Source organism: Physeter macrocephalus, chromosome 18 (assembly GCF_002837175.3).
Source record: "Physeter macrocephalus isolate SW-GA chromosome 18, ASM283717v5, whole genome shotgun sequence".
Lineage (NCBI taxonomy): Eukaryota > Metazoa > Chordata > Mammalia > Artiodactyla > Physeteridae > Physeter > Physeter macrocephalus.
In genome coordinates, this window is record NC_041231.1 from 67134632 (window position 1) to 67144274 (window position 9643).

The following is a 9643-nucleotide window of genomic DNA, read 5'->3' on the forward strand; positions in this document are numbered from 1 at the left end:
GTTATTTGTAGTGAGGTGGATGGACCTAGAGACTGTCATACAGAGTGAAGTAAGTCAGAAAGAGAAAAACAAATACCATATGGTAACATATATATGGAATCTAAAGAAAAAAAATGGTTATGAAGAACCTAGGAGCAGGACAGGAATAAAGAAGGAGACATAGAGAATGGACTTGAGGACGCGGGGAGGGGGAAGGGTAAGCTGGGACAAAGTGAGAGAATAGCATTGACATGTATACACTACCAAATGTAAAATAGGTAGCTAGTGGGAAGAAGCTACATAGCACAGGGAGATCAACTCGGTGTTTTGTGACCACCTAGAGGGGTGGGATAGGGAGATATAAGATGGTGGGGATATGGTGATATATGTATACGTATAGTTGATTCACTTTTTTATACAGCAGAATCTGACACAACATTATGAAGCAATTATTCTCTAATAAAGATGTTTTAAAAAAAGGACACAACCTACAGTTTATTAACTGAGCACACTAATATATTGAACCAAGGATTTTCCATTTTTATTCACATGATGTCTTTGGAGCAATGTTTTCAACATCATATGCAATTTCCTGGCTGCAAGTGGAAAAGCAGGCAAGCTGCCTGTGAACTGGATGAAATATTCCAGAATAGAAGAATTACTAGATACAATTGGGAGAGGACTCGTCTTGATGAATTTGAGATAGAATTCTAAACATGTCTGTACATATCTTCACTAATCATACTCATCTCACCCTCAAAGGAATGATCCCACAGAGTAAAAAACCCTCTGGCTCAAGAATCTCTCACGTAAATACTTGTTTAGACAGTTTAAAAATAAACTTTATTTGTTCATTGTTATATAATTCTCTCCCGAGGTTTTTCTTCATAATGAGTAATAGGTTGGTATTGGCTGATGGCCTGGTATTGAGATAGCTAGCAAATCTTAAGGCTGAGACTGGTCGCCAATATATATTCTGACTTGAGTCCATGGGAATGAGAAGTGTTGTAGTTTAGCAGATGTCCTGTCAGAAGTGGTCTGGGCAAAATGCTACAGCTCATTTTGTTTATGTGTTTAAAGGACACCTGTCCGTAACAGATAGAACTTGTGACAATCCGGGATGAAAGTCTAAAGATTATAGGAATGTAGAAACTCAGAAATTGATGAAGAAAGTCCCCCATGAGTTTCGTTGGAGGCAACTCAGTAGAGGAGAGTCATGAAATCTCGTTAACAGCTCTCCAAGCTGGGTTTGTGTTTTGGAAAAAGAACTTCAGCCTTCAGTACATTGATTTAATGCCAGCCACAGTCACCATCTTCAGCTTGTTAAAAGCAGAGTTTTGATTCAAGAGATATGAAAAAACTTTAAGGAGTTTAATATAGTTGCTGTTTTCTATTAATGTGCCAAGTTCAATTTTAAACTGAGAGGATAGGGGAGAAAGCAAAATTGTATTGTGGATTGACAGCCTGCTATAGTTTCATTTACTCATAAAAGAAATAAAAAGACACTTTGTCATCCACATATAAAATTTACTCATTCCTAGAATTAGAAGTACGGAGAATCTTGTAATGAAAATATCTGACAAATTTCAATTCAAGGCAAAGATACATAGATAATAAAGATATTCAACAATGGATAGTCCTTTCCCTTGAAAAATGTTTAGAACAAATGACTCTGATGACCTAAAAATGTTATCTTAGAAACATTTCCAAATCTAAATTTCCATAATGCTTCAGAAAAAAATGAGTTTAGTTTTCCTAAATTTATAAAACTATTGACATTAACATGAATGCATATTTTACAAGTGATGCTCTTTTTAAAAAGACAGACATCTGTAATATGTTGTTACAAGAGTCCTTGGGCTAAAACTTGATGAAATTGGCACTTCTTCCTCATTCCTTTAGAAGCAGACAAGAGAGCCAGGTCGCAATGTTACACATCTCTCTATCTTGGCTCCAAACTCCAGAAATAATCATCAAAATCACACCCAGATCACTTGTTTTGTCATGTAGAGAACAACTTGAAAAGAGGAAAGAAAATGTTGGCTCTCATATTGTGGTCAAATGACCCAGAGTGTAGATTTCCAAATTCCTACTTAAATATATTGTGTTCATATGAACAAGTATCCCAGGTCAGGTGGGGCAAACTTCCCCACGGCTTGATATGAAGTTCTGACGCTTCCTTCACAACAACAAAACAGATTCAGTGTTTTTTGTTTTTTTCAGTAATGCCAAGAAAACCCAGGTAGAGTAGGTGGAGCCATTTAGATTATAACTCTCCTGAGAAATTCATCCAGCCACAGAGATCCTTTCTAATTACATTATTGTTCTCTACACCTTCATGCTTAAGTAATGCAGTATTAATTCATGAAAATAACTAAATCTCTGTCTAGTGGGTTTTGTTGAACCATTCTCATTCTTTTAAAGTACGTGTTCTGATATTCTGGATTTATCACTGGGGACTGGAAAAGAGATGGTATTTTTCCCCTCACACCTTGTCTCAACTTAAGGGCAGAAATGATGGTAAATTTTCCTCTACTGGTGTCTTGGATCATGTAAGTGTTTGGATCAAGCATAAGACAAAGGAGAAGATATCACATCAGAGGGCAGTAAAGGCAAAAATGTGACTTAGTAAGAAAATGCTAAACTTAGGGTTAGACATTGCTGTTAAAGCATCTCAGTGCAACTTACTACTAGCTTTGTGATGTTCAATTACTAACCTCTTAAGCTTCCACTTCTTCATCCGAAAGATGGAATTAATACCTTTGCCTTGCTGTGTTATTGAGAGAATTAGACATTATATATGTTTAGTGCTTAATACAATGCCAGATCCAGAACAGCCACTCAGTAAACTGTAATTATTTTCTACTTTAGTCTGATTATTTTCAAAAATATACTCATAAATTATTTCTAATAATCATAGTTAATCTTTATTGAGCTCTTTATATAAGAACAATGAGAAAATACATTTCATCTCATTTAATTTCTACCATATTGCTTGAATATTTGATATAATTATTCCAGTTTTACATATGTAAAAATTGAGACCTGTCTAGGTCAAGTAATTAGCCCAAGGCTAAATAGCTGAAAATGGATGAGTGGGAATTCAAATTCAAATCTAACTCCAAATCCCATGTTATCAATCAGTAATCCTATAAGGGCTTTGTGGTGAAGCGCAACCCAAGCTATTTCCTAAATCTTAACTATCAAGCCCCATCAAGGAAAGAGTAGAACAAAGCATTCAGTGTGTATTTGGTTTTATGTTTGGTGTTGTTTTTTTAAAATTTATTTTATTGGAGTTATAGTTGATTTACAATGTTGTGTTAATTTCTACGGTACTACAAAGTGATTCAGTTATAAATATATATACATTTTTTTATGTTCTTTTCTATTATGGTTTATCAAAGGATATTGAATATTGTTCCCTGTGCTGTACAGTAGGATCTTGTTGTTTATCCATTAGTGTGTATTTGTTGATGGTAATTGTTGATAGTGTTGAGATAAGGATTTATAAAGGCAAAGCATATACAGGTAAGAAATGACAGAATGAGTAAGAGTCCTTCAGAGCACTTATGCAACCTTAGAAAACCTTGCTCTGTCTGATGCCCTTCTCTTTCTGGACACAGAGAGGCCTAGCTTTGTCCTACCTCTACCTTTGGTATAATCTAGAGTTTTCCCTAAATTCCATCCTATGCCTCAGGAAGTCATTCTTATTAGTTCTCATAAGACTTATGTCTCTATAGGGTCCAGTCCCACATAATCACCAACATCCATCACCTTGCAAGATTGTCCAAGCTTCTGAGCCAGTTCCACCTCCATAGCAGGCAGGGTATTCTGGGCCTTAGAAGCATCATTCTATAGGGTCAAGTTTGTAGCTCTAGACCTGGCATCCCATCTGCCTGGTAAGCCTTGAGCAGAAAAGAGTCCGCTGAAATTTAGTCTTTCAAAAAAATTTACAGAATCTGCCAAGTACTTATCATGTGTCCACTGTCATCATTTTCCTACCTCCCTTTAGATCTTGCCCTGAATACTAAAGCAACATCTCTCAAGGCATAGATATGCCCTTGTAACAATGCAAGCAATCCTGAGTCTCTAAATAATCAGACTTTATGAGGATGATACTCAGGAATCTGAATTTAAATAAGCTCACCCAGGTAATTCCTATATATACTAGTTTGAGAACCACTACTTGGTCCACAATTCTATTGTCTTGCTAAACATTGAACATCATAGCTGTCTGGAATCTCCCTCTCCTGGGATCCATAAGAAAATCCATTGGATTCTGGATCTGGACACTTATCAGAGTCAATCCCAAATGACCTGCACACCTTGGGGTAATCTAGCTCAGCTGTCCACCCATCGCCCCTCCTGGGCCACCCCTGCCTTCTCCCTTCTCCCCACCTATCCACACGTCAAAGTCCCTGCAGACCCAAGTTCCAAACTCTCACATGACTCTCAGGGTTCTTTTCCCCAATGCACTCTTCTTTTTCTTTTTACTTCTTCTTTCTCTCTTACCATTCTGATGTTTGGGTTCCTTCTGTCTTTTGAATCTATCCTTTAGCTACCAGCAGCCAGGTTTTCTTAGTTTTGTGCTTCCCAAAGGAAACCATGATAAAGTTTCTACATTTCCACAGGGAAATTTGCAACCAACTCAGAACTGTAGTCAAGAAATACCATGATAGGGAATTTTCTTCATTCTTTGTCATTCATTAATCACAGAATACCATATCAAACAGAATGTGATGAAGTGTAAAGTGTAATGTTAACTCTTTACACCTATTTGGATCTTGATGTTAGTTTCCCCTTTGCTATATAAACCAGCTTATTTCTCAAAATGCAGGTTATAACCCATTGGTGGTTTATGGAATCAATTTATGATTCTCTATCAGTACTTAACAAATAGAATAAATAAGAAATATCAGATTTTATTACATATTGGAAGAGTAAGTATTATATAATGAGAACATTTTCATGAATGTGTGTATTTGTGTGAATATTGGGGCATGATGGAAAGTGTTTTAATTTTTAGTTGTGATCCATGATTATTAAAAAAGTCAAAGCCATTTCTCTAAATTTTAGAGGATTAGAACCATTTTCTGCATTCTGTGAGGTCAGAGTGTCTGTTTATGTGAAAGCTGTGTCTCCAGGGAACCAAGCTTCTCTATTTTCTTTCCCAAATAAAGCATGTGTTCTCTTCAGTTGACACAAATCAGTCAGAGCTTAAACTCTCCATCTTGATGCTGCTTCATTAATTTAATAGAAATATAAAATGTTGACACATACTGTATTTAATCTACTACTTACTTGACTGTCATCTCATTGTCAATTGTAAAAATGGAGATATAAAAACAGGGTTTTTGGTAAAGATTAAATGAGATAACTTGCATCAAATACTGAGAATCAATGTTTAGCACATAGGAAACCATCAAGAAATGTCAGCCATCATCATTATTATCACATTCAATTACACAAATTATTATTATTATCATATTCAATGACATAAACCAGATATACTTTTTAGCTCAGATCAATGCAAATAGGAAAAAAGAAAAAATTCAGCACCAAAATCTTGGAGTCTAAAACTGTTATAAATTTGCTCAAAGGTTATTGGAAAGGCTTCTTATAAAGTCTCAGAGGGAAATTCAAGGAAAAACGGTCTCCATTCATGCTCTTACCAAATTGTTTAAGACTAATTAGCTATTGAACGTCAGCCAAAACAAACATGGACATCCCCCTCAGATCTAAGAATACACAATACTATAAACTGAATATTTGAGGTTATTCTTCTTCTGACAACCATGGAGTAGTGAGACGGAGAGAGAGAGAGAGTCTGAAAACCCTTTAAACTGATTTTACTTCATTAATCCATTGTTGTTTATCTCTGCACATCTTTCTTCTCCATTTAACTTGCACAAAAGGAACAGCCAGCCCTCGTGTGAAGGGGCAAGTTGGTGTGTGTCTTCAGCTACCACTGTCCATGTTTGTTTGCTATAACTTAACCTTTGTATTCAAGGTGCTGTGAGTCACCATGAGTGCAATTAAGTACGTAGTGGGTATGAATTTATAGAGCCACCCTTTTCTACTGCTCTGTGTTCACCGCTGCCTGTTCCCTGGATGTGTGAGACCTGGGAAAGTCTCATGTTACTACCACAACTTGGCCTCTTGGAGATTGCATTATTTAAAATAGGTCATTCATATTGGTTAATGTTTAAAGAATTTTTAAAAAGTAGATTTCGATTATGTCTATGAAAGACAAGTTGACTGACAGCTTTTGACTGCACAGTGGTAAGGCTTATTAAACAATTATTCCACCGTGTTCTCAATAAGGCCGTTCAACTGCCCAGGCTTGTCCTAGTCCGTTGGGAATCTGGCTCAAAGGTTTCTGCTGATTGGAACATTCAAGTGTAGAAAAGGAATGTAATGATTGTTTTATAATCATTTTGACTCCATTTAATTAAATGTTGGATGTGGAATTAAGGTAGGGGGAGAAGGCAGAGTTGTAAGAAAGAAAGAGATGAGAAAAATGCACAAACTCAAGAAGTGATAGAAAATAGCTCAATTCTATCACAGACCTACCTCAGAGATATTGTGGATTCTGTTCCAGACCACCACAATAGAACAAATATTGCGATAAAATGAATCACGTGAATGTTTTGGTTTCATGGTGCATATAAAAAGTTGTGTTTACACTATGCTGTAGTCTATTAAGTATGCAAATCCATTATGTCTAAAAAAAACAATGTACATATGTTAATTTAAGTATACTTCCCAAAATGCTAACCATCATCTGAGCCTTGGTTGAGTGATAACATTCTGCTGGTGGAGGGTCTTACCTCGGGGTTGACAGTTGCTGACTGATCAGGCTGGTGTTTGCTGAAAGTTGGGTGACTGTGGCAATTTCTTAAAGCAAGACACATCCATTGGCTCTTCCTTTCATGAATGATTTCTCCACAGCAGGTAATGCTGCTTCATAGCATTTTACTCACAGTAGAACTTCTTTCAAAATTGGGGTAAGTCATCTCAAACTTTGTCACTGCTTTATCAACTAAGTTTATGGAGTATTCTAAAGCCTTTGTTGTCATTTCAACAATCTTCACAGTGCCTTCACCAGGAGTAGATTCCATCTCAAAAAAAAAAACTTTTGCTGATTCATAAGAAGTGACTCCTCATCTGTTCAAGTTTTATCCTGAGATGGCAGCAGTCCAGTCACATCTTCAGGCTCCACTTCTAATTCTAATGCTCTTGCTGTTTCCACCACGTCTACCGTTACTCTCTCCACTGAAGTCCTGAACCCCTCACAGTCATCCATGAAGGTTAGAATCAACTTCTTCCAAACTCCTGTAAATGTTGATATTTGGACATCTTCCCATGAATCACAAATGTTCTCAATGGCATCTAGAATGGTGAATCCTCTCCAGAAAGTTTTCAGCTGATCATGCCCAGATCCATCAGAGACATCACTATCTGTGGAAGCTCTAGCCTTATGAAATGTATTTCATAAATCATAAGACTTGAAAGTCATAATTTTTCCTTGATCCATGGGCTGCAGAATGGATGTTGTATTAGCAGACATGAAAGCAACATTAATCTTATTGTACACCTCCATCAAGTGCTTGAGTAACCAGGTGCATTGTCAAGGAGCAGTAGTATTTTGAAAGGAATCTTTTATTTTGAGCAGTAGGTCTAACAGTGGTTTCATGTATTCAGTAAACCATGTTGTAAACAGTTGTGCTGCCATCAAGGCTTTGTTTTTCCATTTATGGATCAGAGGTAGAGTACATATAACTCTTAAGGAACCTAGGATTTTCAGAATGGTAAATAAACATTGGCTTCAACTTGAAGTCACCAGTTTCATTAGCCCCTAACATGAGAGTCAGCCTGTCCTTTGAAGCTTTGAAACCAGGCACTGACTTCTCCTCTTCAGCTGTGAAAGTCCTACATGGCATCTTCTTCCAATAGAAGGCTGTTTCATCTACATTGAAAACCTGTTGTTTAGTGAAGCCACCTTCATTCATTATCTTAGCTAGATTTCTTCTGGATAATTTGGGGCAACTTCTACAACAGCACTTGTTGCTTCACCTTGCACTTTTATGTTATGGAGATGGCGTCATTCCTTATGAACCAAACTCTGCTAGCTTCAAACTTTTCTTCTGCAGCTTCCTCACCTCTCTCTTCCTTCATAAAATTAAGAAGAGTTAGGGCTTTGACCTGGAATCAGCTGGTTTGATCTTCTATCCAGACACTAAAACTTTCTCCATATCAGCAATAAGTTTGTTTCACTTTCTTATCATTTGTATGTTCACTGGAGTAGCACTTTGAATTTCTTTTTAAGAACTTTTCCTTTGCATTCACAACTTGGCTAATAGTTTGGTACAAGAGGCCTAGCTTTCAGCCTATCTTAGCTTTTGACATGCCTTCCTCACTAAACTTAAGCATTTCTAGCTTTGATTTAAAGTGAGAGACATGGAACTCTCTCGTTCACTTGAACACTTGGAGGCCATTGTAGCGTTATTGATTGGCGTAATTTCAATATTGTTGTGTCTCAGGGAATAAGGTAGCTGAGGGAGAAGGAGAGGCAAGGAAGCATCTGGTCAGTGGAGCAGTCAGAACACGCACAACATTTATTGATTAAGTTCAGTGTCTTATATGGGTGCTGTTCCTGGCACCCCAAAACAATTACAAGAGCTTCATCAAAATCATTGAGCACAGGTCAACTTAACAAATAATAATGAAAACGTTTGAAATAGTGCAAGAATTACCAAAGCATAACATAAAGACACCAAGTGAGCAAATGCTGTTGGAAAAAGGGCACTGATAGGCTTGCTTGATGCAGGGTTGCCACATACCTTCAATTTGTTGAAAAATGCAGTACCTGCAAAGCACAATAAAGTGAATCACAAAAACTTAAAACAGTTCTAGCAGTGATTTTAATATGTTTATATGGAAAAATGCTGGGAAGCATTGTAGAGAGACACAGAGAAAGGCAGACAGCTAAATAAAGGGAAAGATGTAGATGCAAGTAGATAACGTTAAGTCATAAGAGAATGCATAAGTATGTCATTGGTTATAAGAGTAAAATTTGATTGATACTTAGTTGATATCATAAACACATTATAAAGTTATACATTTTATATTTTTGAAGACACAGTAGGGTAACAGGATATTTCCAAATTTCTTTTTTTTAATAAAAAAAAATTTTAAATAGATCTTTATTGGAGTATAATTGCTTCACAATACTGTGTTAGTTTCTGTTGCACAACAAAGAGAATCAGCCATATACATACACATGTCCCCATATCCCCTCCCTCTTGAGCCCCCCTCCCATCCTCCCTATTCCACCCCTCTAGGTCATCGCAAAGCACCTAGCCAATCTCCCTATGCTATGCAGCTGCTTCCCACCAGCCAACTATTTTACATTTGGCTGTGTATATATGTCGATGCTACTCTCACTTCATCCCAGTTTCGCCCTCCCAACCCATGTCCTCAAGTCAATTTTCTATGTCTACATCTTTATTCCTACCCTGCAACTGGTTCATCAGTACCATTTTTTTTTTCTTTTTTAGATTCCATATATATGCATTAGCATACGGTATTTGTTTTTCTCTTTCTGACTTACTTCACTCTGTATGACACTCTCTAGATCCATCCACGTCTCTACAAATGACCC